Below are 11,059 nucleotides of genomic sequence, written 5' to 3' on the forward strand. Positions count from 1 at the left end.
CTTAATTTGTTTTAACCTTTTAAAAAGGGGGCATTTGCCTAAAATGAAGTTTCCTAAAGGAAAATGTGTTTTAGTTTGCAGCCAAACAAACCACCAGAGACGACAGCTGCATCCCAAATAGCACCCTATTCCCTATAGTGTACTACTTTAGACCAGAGCCCTATTCCCTATAGTGTACTACTTTAGACCAGGGCCCTATTCCCTATAGTGCACTACTTTAGACCAGGGCCCTATTCCCTATAGGGCACTACTTTAGACCAGAGCCCTATTCCCTATAGTGCACTACTTGTATTTTATTTATTTAACTAGGTAAGTCAATTAAGAACAAATTCTTATTTACAACGACGGCCAAACCCGGATGACGCTGGGCCAATTGTGTGCCGCCCTATGGGACTCCCAATCACGGCCGGTTGTGATACAGCCTGGAATCGAACCAGGGTCTGTAGTGACACCTCTAGCACTGAGATGCAGTGCCACTCGGGAGCCCAATGGACCCTGGTCTATAGTAGTACACTATATAGGGAATAGGGTGCCATTTAGAACAAAGATAAAGGGATATACCAATCAAAAATGTTATGAAAGAAGAATCCACATGAGTCTATAAAGGGATCTGGAAGAAGAAGTGGAAATTCTTCCTCTGTGGTTGATGTTATCAGTGTTTCCATAGATCTGAGAAATTACTTGTAGAAGAAAAGAAAAAAATATATATATATATTACCCGAGAGTATCTTTTTCCTTTTGTTGTTGTTGCATGGATGGATATTTTTTTAAGAATTATAATATGACATCTTTATGACAACTTTGAATGTGAGCTATAAAACATTTATTTAAGAAAGAAATGTTTCTGTGTTGTTCTTTTGTCTCTTATTTTGTATTTCATTCTTACTGTCTAAAAACAACTGCAACACGTTTCAACTGCTAGAGTCTTCTTCGTGCTGCTAGAGTCTTCTTCGTGCTGCTAGAGTCTTCTTCGTGCTGCTAGAGTCTTATTCGTGCTGCTAGAGTCTTCTTCGTGCTGCTAGAGTCTTCTTCGTGCTGCTAGAGTCTTCTTCGTGCTGCTAGAGTCTTCTTTGTGCTGCTAGAGTCTTCTTCGTGCTGCTAGAGTCTTCTTCGTGCTGCTAGAGTCCTTCTTCGTGCTGCTAGAGTCTTCTTCGTGCTGCTAGAGTCTTCATCGGGCTGCTGGAGTCTTCATCGGGCTGCTGGAGTCTTCATCGGGCTGCTGGAGTCTTCATCGGGCTGCTGGAGTCTTCATCGGGCTGCTGGAGTCTTCATCGGGCTGCTGGAGTCTTCATCGGGCTGCTAGAGTCTTATTCGTGCTGCTAGTCTTCACTCTGCCTGAAGAAGACAAGCGGTCAATATGCATTGCAGTTGTGTGTCCTGATATGAAACATACCATAGGCTGATCTGATCCTTCTATAAGTACAGTTGAAGTCGGACGTTTACATACATTTGGTATTTGTTAGCATTGCCTTTAAATTGTTTAACTTGGGGCAAATGTTTCTGGTAGCCTTCCACAAGCTTCTCACAATAAGTTAGGTGAATTTTGGCCCATTCCTCCTGACAGAGCTGTTGTAACTGAGTCAGGTTTGTAGTCCTCCTTGCTCGCACACGCTTTCTCAGTTCTGCCCACAAATCTATAGGATTGATGTCAGGGCTTTGTGATGGCCACTCCAATACCTTGACTTTGTTGTCCTTAAGCCATTTTGCCACAACTTTGGAAGTATGCTTGGGGTCATTGTCCATTTGGAAGACCCATTTGCGACCAAGCTTTAACTTCCTGACTGATGTCTTGAGATGTTGCTTCAATATATCCACATAATTTTTCTCCCTCATGATGCCATCTATTTTGTGAAGTGCACCAGACCCTCCTGCAGCAAAGCACCCCCACAACATGATGCTGCCACCCCCGTGCTTCACGGTTGGGATGGTTTTTGCAAGCCTCCCCCTTTTTCCTCCAAACATAACAATGGCCATTATGGCCAAACAGTTTTATTTTTGTTTCATCAGACCAGAGGACATTTCTCCAAAAAGTAAAATCTTTGTCCCCATGTGCAGTTGCAAACCGTCGTATGGATTTTTTATGGCAGGTTTGGAGCAGTGGCTTCTTCCTTGCTGAGCGGCCTTTCAGGTTATGTCGATATAGGACTCGTTTTACTGTGGATATAGATACTTTTGTACCTGTTTCCTCCAGCATCTTCACAAGGTCCTTTGCTGTTGTTCTGGGATTGATTTTCACTTTTCGCACCAAAGTACGTTCATCTCTAGGAGACAGAACGCGTCTCCTTCCTGAGCGGTATGACGGCTGTGTGGTCCCATGGTGTTTATACTTGTGTACTATTGTTTGTACAGATGAACGTGGTACCTTCAGGCGTTTGGAAATTGCTCCCAAGGATGAACCAGACTTGGAGGTCTACAATTATTTTCTGAGGTCTTGGCTGATTTCTTTTGATTTTCCCATGATGTCAAGAAAAGAGGCACTACGTTTAAAGGTAGGCCTTGAAATACATCCACAGGTACACCTCCAATTGACTGAAATGATGTCAATTAGCCTATCAGAAGCTTCTAAAGCCATGACATAATTTTCTGGAATTTTCCAAGCTGTTTAAAGGCACAGTCAACTTAGTGTATGTAAACTTCTGACCCACTGGAATTGTGATACAGTGAATTATAAGTGAAATAATCTGTCTGGAAACAATTGTTGGAAAAATTACTTGTCATGCACAAAGTAGATGTCCTAACCGACTTGCCAAAACTATAGTTTGTTAACAATTTGTGGAGTGGTTGAAAAACTAGTTATAATGACTCCAACCTAAGTGTATGTAAACTTCCCACTTCAACTGTATATCATATTTAATATACCATAGGCTGATCTGATCCTTCTAGAAGTATATCATATTAAATATACCATAGACTGATCAGAAGTATATCATATTAAATATACCATAGGCTGATCTGATCCTTCTAGAAGTATCCTGATTAAGCAATAATACATGAGGCCATTCATGAAATGTAATTCTTTCACCAGAAGATATAGTCAAGGAGGTATTAGGAAAGGTAGAGTCATTCAGTGACCATGAGGGGTTTTGTTTTGATTTCCTACATCTCGATGTAGCTGAAGAAGAAGGCATAAAAGGTGTTATATCTGGAGCCTTGTTGGACATTGTGACTAGTTATGTGAACAAGCAGATTCCAGTAGTGGTTGGGAGTAAGCACCAATAAAAACATTTACATTGTCAGCTCAGGGTTTCGATCCAGCAACCTTTCAGTTATTGGCCCAACGCTCCTACCCACATTTACCCATTATTCTATTCAAAATTCTTCAAGCTCTTATAAATTGGTTGTTGATCATTGCTAGACAACCTTATTCAGGTCTTATCATTCATTTTCAAGTAGATTTAGGTCAAACTGTAACACGGCCACTCAGAAACATTCACTGTATTCTTGGTAAGCAACTCCAGTGTAGATTTCACCTTGTGTTTTAGGTTACTGTCCTGCTGAAAGGTGAATTTATCTCCCAGTGCCTGGTGAAAAGCAGACTGAACCAGGTTTTCCTCTAGGATTTTGCCTATGCTTAGTTCCATTCCGTTTATTTTCTATCCGGAAAAACTCCCCAGTCCTTATCGATTACAAGCATACCCATAACATGATGCAGCCACCACTATGCTTGAAAATATGGAGAGTGGGTACTCATTAGATTTGCCCAAAAACATTACTAACACTTTGCATTCAGGACAAAAAGTGAATTGCTTTGCCACATTTTTTGCAGTATTACTTTTGTATTTGTATTTATTATGGATCCCAATTCATTCCTGCCAAAGCAGCATTTACTCTTCCTGGGGTCCAAACCTATTAAAGCACTTACATATAACCTCCCTGGGCAAGGTGGGACGTTTGCGTCCTACCTAGTCAACAGCCAGTGGAATCGCGTGGCTCGAAATACAAATACCTCAAAAATGCTATAACTTCAATTTCTCAAACATATGACTATTTTACACCATTTTAAAGACAAGACTCTCGTTAATGTAACCACATTGTCCGATTTCAAAAAGGCTTTACAGCGAAAGCAAAACATTAGATTATGTCAGGAGAGTACCCTGCCAAAAATAATCACACAGCCATTTTCAAAGCAAGCATATATGTCACAAAAACCAAAACCACAGCTAAATGCAGCACTAACCTTTGATGATCTTCATCAGATGACACTCCAAGGACATTGTTATACAATACATGCATGTTTTGTTCAATCAAGTTCATATTTATATCAAAAAACAGCTTTTTACATTAGCATGTGATGTTCAGAACTAGCATACCCACCGCAAACTTCCGGTGAATTTACTAAATTACTCACGATTAACGTTCACAAAATACATATGTCACGCCCTGACCAGGTGAACTCTTCTATTTTGGTCAGGGTGTGGCATTTCTATAGTTTATTTTCTATGTTTTGGTATAGCCTTGCTTTGGGGCGTATTTCTATGTTGGGTTCTGTCGATTCCCAATCAGAGACAGCTGTCGCTAGTTGCCTCTGATTGGGGAATCATATTTAAGTTCCTTTTCCCCCCACGATGTTTGTGGGTTGTTGTCTCTTTGATTTTGAGCAGCTAACGTATCGGTATTTTCTTGATTTTGTGTACGTGTTTATTTCGGTGTAAAAGAATAAACATGTGTTCGCTCCCAGCTGCGTTTTGGTCCGCTTCCTCGTTACCTGACGCCGAACGTTACAACATAACAATTATTTTAAGAATTATAGATACAGAACTCCTTTATGCAATCGCGGTGTCAGATTTTAAAATAGCCTTTCGGCGAAAGCACATTTTGCAATATTCTGAGTACATAGCCTGGCCATCACGGCTAGCTAATTTGACACCCACCAAGTTTGGCCCTCACCAAACTCGACATTTGTCACAGTGACATCATAAACATTCTATTGAAATAGTTACTTGTTTAGTGGTCTTTTGTTTAGACATGTAGCTAGCTAGCTAAACAATGAACCATAATCCTAACTCATAATGTTACTACCTTGCATGAATCTGCAGGTAGCTAACAAACCAGGTTCAATGTTAGCTAGCTAACATTAGGCTATAACTAGCAATGCAAATGACTCTGAGATATGAATAATATTACTACACAGATCATACACGTAACGTTAGCTAGCGAGCCAGCCAGCTAACGTTAGCTAGCTAGCTAACAGTGCACTTGAACTTGGAATGAAAACGACTTTCTGACCAAATTAGAAACGTGTAATATCTGAAAATGTAGCTAGCTAGACTCTCTTACCCATATACATGGATTGATGCTTCTCCCTCTCTGTCACAGATGCCATGGTTGCCCTTAGTTTGAAGATGTAATCCGGAGACAGGTGTTTTATACAACAGTCTTGTGTGCATTCTCTTTTTGACCCCATCTGCATATTTGCAATAAAACGCCTGAATTTTCTCCATCTCCTTAGCTATCATACTCTAATTCCACTGATTTCAAAACTCGGTCCTCCAGAAAGTGGAGAGCAACACTTTTGCAGTTCTTCATGATATCTTTAATAAGCAGCGTTAGAAAGGATTACCTACACATACTGACCAGCTCATGTTATAGACAGAAACGTGTTACATGGCAGACCAATCCGAAGTTATCTCTTGGCATTGTCCAGCCCACTCATTATCTCAGCCAATCATGGCTAGCAGGAAGGTTGCCCACTTTTTCTGTGCCTAAACCAACTAGGCTTGTATTTTAACAATTATATTCATATTTACAGATGGCATACAAGTTTGTTATTCAGGCACATGATGTTCCAGAAGGCATTTTTACCCAAAAACATTAACACATTTTAAAAAAATACCTAAAAAAGACGTTCAAATGTGAAGTGGTGATGTGCAACATAGGCCTAGTTTTTTGAAACGAGTCACATATATATTTGAGACTGCTCGACTAAAAAAAAAACATCTTGGTCGACCAACAGCCTATCGACCAAACAATCGACTAGTCGACTAAATGGGGTCAGCCCTAGTTTGGACGCTAGACAGAAGTTGGCATTTGGGCTGTACCGGCTTCAGACGAGTCCCAAGATGCTTGTGGAGGTCATAAAGAAAAATGGCGAAGATCATCGTGAGAGTCATCTTTCCATAGAAGGGTCATAATGCAGATTTTGTAAGAAGACCGACTTTTGGGATGTCTCATGGACTGACAAACACCGCTCTAGCTCTGTCACCTTTTAACCCTAGACGCGGAAGTGCGACATCAGCGGATGTGGTGGATTGAGACGCATCCAATGCAAAAAAAAACATATCCCTAGCTTAAACTGATGAATTTAGATAGCGATTTTTACTATGCTAATTTTTATATCTCTGTAGCTAGGTTTCCATCCAAACATTGTAATTTAGAATTCTGTAAAGTGAGTGTGGAAGAGGTGAAAAAATTATTGTTGTCTATCAACAATGACAAGCCACCGGGGTCTGACAACTTGGATGGAAAATTACTGAGGATAATAGCCGACGATATTGCCACTCCTATTTGCCATGTATTCAATTTAAGCCTAATAGAAAGTGTGCCCCAGGCCTGGAGGGAAGCAAAAGCTAATCCCCTACATAAGAATAGTAAAGCCCCCTTAACTGGTCCAAATAGCTGACCAATCAGCCTGTGACCAACCATTAGTAAACAATGGGTGTTTGACCAGATACAATGCAATTTTACAGTAAACAAATTGACAACAGACTTTCAGCACGCTTATAAGGAAGGAAATTCAACAAGCACAGCACTTACACACGACTGATGATTGGCTGAGAAAAATGTATACAAATATTGTGGGGGCTGTTTTGTTAGACTTCAGTGGATCTTTTGACATTATTGATCATAGTCTGTTGCTGGAAAAACGTGTGTGTTATGGCTTTACATCCCCTGCTGTATTGTGGATAAAGAGTTACCTGTCTAACAGAACACATAGGGTGATCTTTAAGGGAAGCCTCTCCAACAAAATCCAGGTAGAATCAGGAGTTCCCCAGGGCAGCTGTCTAGGCCCATCATTTTTCCATCTTTACTAATGACATGCCACTGGCTTTGAGTAAAGCCAGTGTGTCTATGTATGCTGATGACTCAACACTATACACATCAGCTACCACAGCAACTGAAAGGACAGCAACACTTAACAAAGAGCTGCAGTTTGTTTCAGAATGGGTGGCAAGGAATAAGTTAGTCGTAAATATATCAAAAACTAAAAGCATTGTATTTGGGGCAAATCATTCACAAAACCCTAAACCTCAACTACATCTTGTAACAAATAATGTGGAAATTGAGCAAGTTGAGGTGACTAAACTGCTTGGAGTAACCCTTGATTACAAACTGTCACGGTCAAAACATATTGATACAACAGTAGCTAAGATGGGGAGAAGTATGTCCATAATAAAGCGCTGCTTCACCTTCTTAACAACACTATCAACAAGGCAGGTCCTACAGGCCCTAGTTTTGTCACACCTTGACTACTGTTCAGTACCTTTTTTTTGCAGTTCAATTCCCATGTACCGAATAAAAAAAATACAAGTGAAATGGGTTTCCATTGCATTTTCAACTCTACTGATGGTTTACTCACAAAAGAATGTGCCTACACTGGTATTGGCATGTGCTGTTGGCATGTGCTGTTGGCATGTGCTGTTGGCTTACACTGGTATTGGCATGTGCTGTTGGCATGTGCTGTTGGCATTTGCTGTTGGCTTACACTGGTATTGGCATGTACTGTTGGCATGTGCTGTTGGCTTACACTGGTATTGGCATGTGCTGTTGGCATGTGCTGTTGGCATTTGCTGTTGGCTTACACTGGTATTGGCATGTGCTGTTGGCTTACACTGGTATTGGCATGTGCTGTTGGCTTACACTGGTATTGGCATGTGCTGTTGGCATGTGCTGTTGGCATGTGCTGTTGGCATGTGCTGTTGGCATGTGCTGTTGGCATGTGCTGCCACTTTAAGAGCGTATCAGCTGTCAGGAAGGAGGAAGTAAAAATGTCTCTCTGTGTGAGAGCTCTCGGTTGGCTCGTCAGTTTTGACAGTGTGTCTTGTTTGTTTTTGGCGTGCTTAGTTTGTAAAGTTTTAAGTCAAGTGTTTCTACTACGTGTTTGGGAGCTGCGGGGACTGCTCTTGTTGTTGTTTAACTGGATTTCTGGCAAATTGTTGCAAAGCTTTAACCAACAATTTGGGATGTTGGGACGAGTGCAACTGCTAGCCGGGAGTTAACCGCTAAACTCTCTTTCTCTCTTCTAAAGGATTATAAATACGCCCACCTCATTCTCACAAAGGTATCCCATTTTTTTGTATGAGGTGTTTCATTTGCGTGGCCATTGATGCATGCTCACATGTGTATAGCAAGTTTTGCTACCACACATAGTTTGGCCGTCTTTGGCCATCTACGCTAATGTGGCAAACATACAAATGCTTGCCTCAAGCTTCGCCACTCACCAGGGCCATGACGATCTGGACGAGACTGCTGAATCGAGGCAAAGGTTAAAACATCTCTGGATTAACTATCTAATGTTATTAGTAATAAATTAATTGCCAAAATTTGTTTAATTACTTTTCTGTGAACTGTCTTGAGCAAGTTTTACATTTACACAATACCTCTTATCTAGTTAGCTAGCTCATGGTTAGCTACAGTAGCTAGTTAGCGACATTAGCTAGCCTGGCTAAATGGCTACATAAGCCATATAAACTCAATAAAAAATGAAATGTCCTCTCACTGTCAACTGTGTTAATTTAGGGCAAACTTAAGATGTGTAAATATTTGTATGAACATAACAAGATCCAACAACTGAGACAAACTGAACAAGTTCCACATACATGTGACTAACAGAAATGGAATAATGTGTCCCTGAACAAAGAGGAGGGGGGGGGGGGTCAAAAGTAACAGTCAGTATCTGGTGTGGCCACCAGCTGCATTAAGAACTGCAGTGCATCTCCTCATGGACTGCACTAGATTTGCCAGTTCTTGCTGTGAGATGTTACCCCACTCTTCCACCAAGGCACCTGCAAGTTCCCGGACATTTCTGGGGGGAATGGCCCTAGCCCTCACCCTCCGATCCAACAGGTCCCAGATGTGCTCAATGGGATTGAGATCTGGGCTTTTCGCTGGCCATGGCAGAACACTGACATTCCTGTCTTGCAGGAAATCACACACAGAACGAGCAGTATGGCTGGTGGCATTGTCATGCCAGGATGAGCCTGCAGGAAGGGTACCACATGAGGGAGGAGGAGGTCTTCTCTGTAACGCACAGCGTTGAGATTACCTGCAATGACAACAAGCTCAGTCCAATGATGCTGTGACACACCGCCCCAGACCATGACGGACCCTCCACCTCCAAATCGATCCCGCTCCAGAGTACAGGCCTTGGTGTAACGCTCATTCCTTCAACGATAAATGCGAATCCGACCATCACCCCTGGTGAGACAAAACTGCGACTCGTCAGTGAAGAGCACTTTTTGCCAGTCCTGTCTGGTCCAGCGACGGTGGGTTTGTGCCCATAGGCAACGTTGTTGCCGGTGATGTCTGGTGAGGATCTGCCTTACAACAGGCCTACAAGCCCTCAGTCCAGCCTCTCTCAGCCTATTGCGGACAGTCTGAGCACTGATGGAGGGATTGTACGTTCCTGGTGTAACTCGGGCAGTTGTTGTTGCCATCCTGTACACTCAGTGTATGTGAAATACTATTAAAAACATAAAACATGTTTGGATGTACCGATCCTGTGAAGGTGTTGTTACACGTGGTCTGCCACTGTGAGGACGATCAGCTGTCTCCCTGTAGCGCTGTCTTAGGCGTCTCACAGTACAGACATTGCAATTTATTGCCCTGGCCAGATCTGCAGTCCTCATGCCTCCTTGCAGCGTGCCTAAGGCACATTCACCCAGATGAGCAGGGACCCTGGGCATCTTTCTTTTGTTGTTTTTCAGAGTCAGTAGTGTCCTAAGTTTTCATAACTGCGACCTTAATTGCCTACCGTCTGTAAGCTGTTAGTGTCTTAATAACCATTCCACAGGTGCATGTTCATTAATTGTTTATGGTTCATTGAACAAGCATTGGGAAACTGATCTGTGAAGTTATTATGTAAAAATCTAAATATCTTTGAAGGACAGGGTCCTGAAAAAGGGATTTTTTTGTTGTTGCCAGGTTTATTTGTCTAGCCCTTTAAATGCATGAGAAATTCATAACGTTCTAAGCATTCTTTGGCTTTTATAAACCGACAGTCAAGCTTGCTAGTTAAATAGCTATCTAACTTAGAAGGTGAACCTTAGCGTTGTTGATTTGTCATTTAGCAGACACTCTTATCCAGAGTGACTTACAGGAGCAGTTAGGGTTAAGTGCTTTCCTTACTCAAAGGCACAGACAGATTTTTCACCTAGTTGGCTCAGGGATTCGAACCAGCAACATTTTGATTACTGGCCCAACGCTATGAACCGCAAGGCTACCTGCTGCCCCTAAGTTGTTTTTGTCTTAGGGCGAGGGGTGAGTAGCCTACTACTTGACTTGTAGCTACCCCTAGCTAGCTGTATTATTTTAGGCTGGCTTTTTGAGAGGACATTGAGCTGTTTGCTGTTACCCTCTGGACAGCAGATCATTGGTATGTCTACTAGCTAAAGTCATGTAACCTTATTGAGTCAACCTACTATGGTGGGTTTTAGTTTAATTGGTATTCACACATTTGTGTTTGAGGTAGAATTACTGTCATGTTATTGATGCCAAATTGCAAACGTTATTTGCACCTTGTCTATTCCAGAACCAATGGGGGTGCCTGAGTCTCATCACCTCTCAACTAGGGGTGGTATTTCCTCCATATTGCTGTCCTCTGGTTGGCTTGTTGGTATTTCCTCCATATTGCTGTCTTCTGGTTGGCTTGGTGGTATTTCCTCCATATTGCTGTCCTCTGGTTGGCTCGGTGGTATTTCCTCCATATTGCTGTCCTCTGGTTGGCTCGGTGGTATTTCTTCCATATTGCTGTCCTCTGGTTGGCTTGGAGGTATTTCTTCCATATTGCTGTCCTCTGGTTGGCTCGGTGGTATTTCCTCCATATTGCTGTCATCTGGTTGGC

Source organism: Salmo trutta, chromosome 14 (genome assembly GCF_901001165.1).
Source record: "Salmo trutta chromosome 14, fSalTru1.1, whole genome shotgun sequence".
NCBI lineage: Eukaryota > Metazoa > Chordata > Actinopteri > Salmoniformes > Salmonidae > Salmo > Salmo trutta.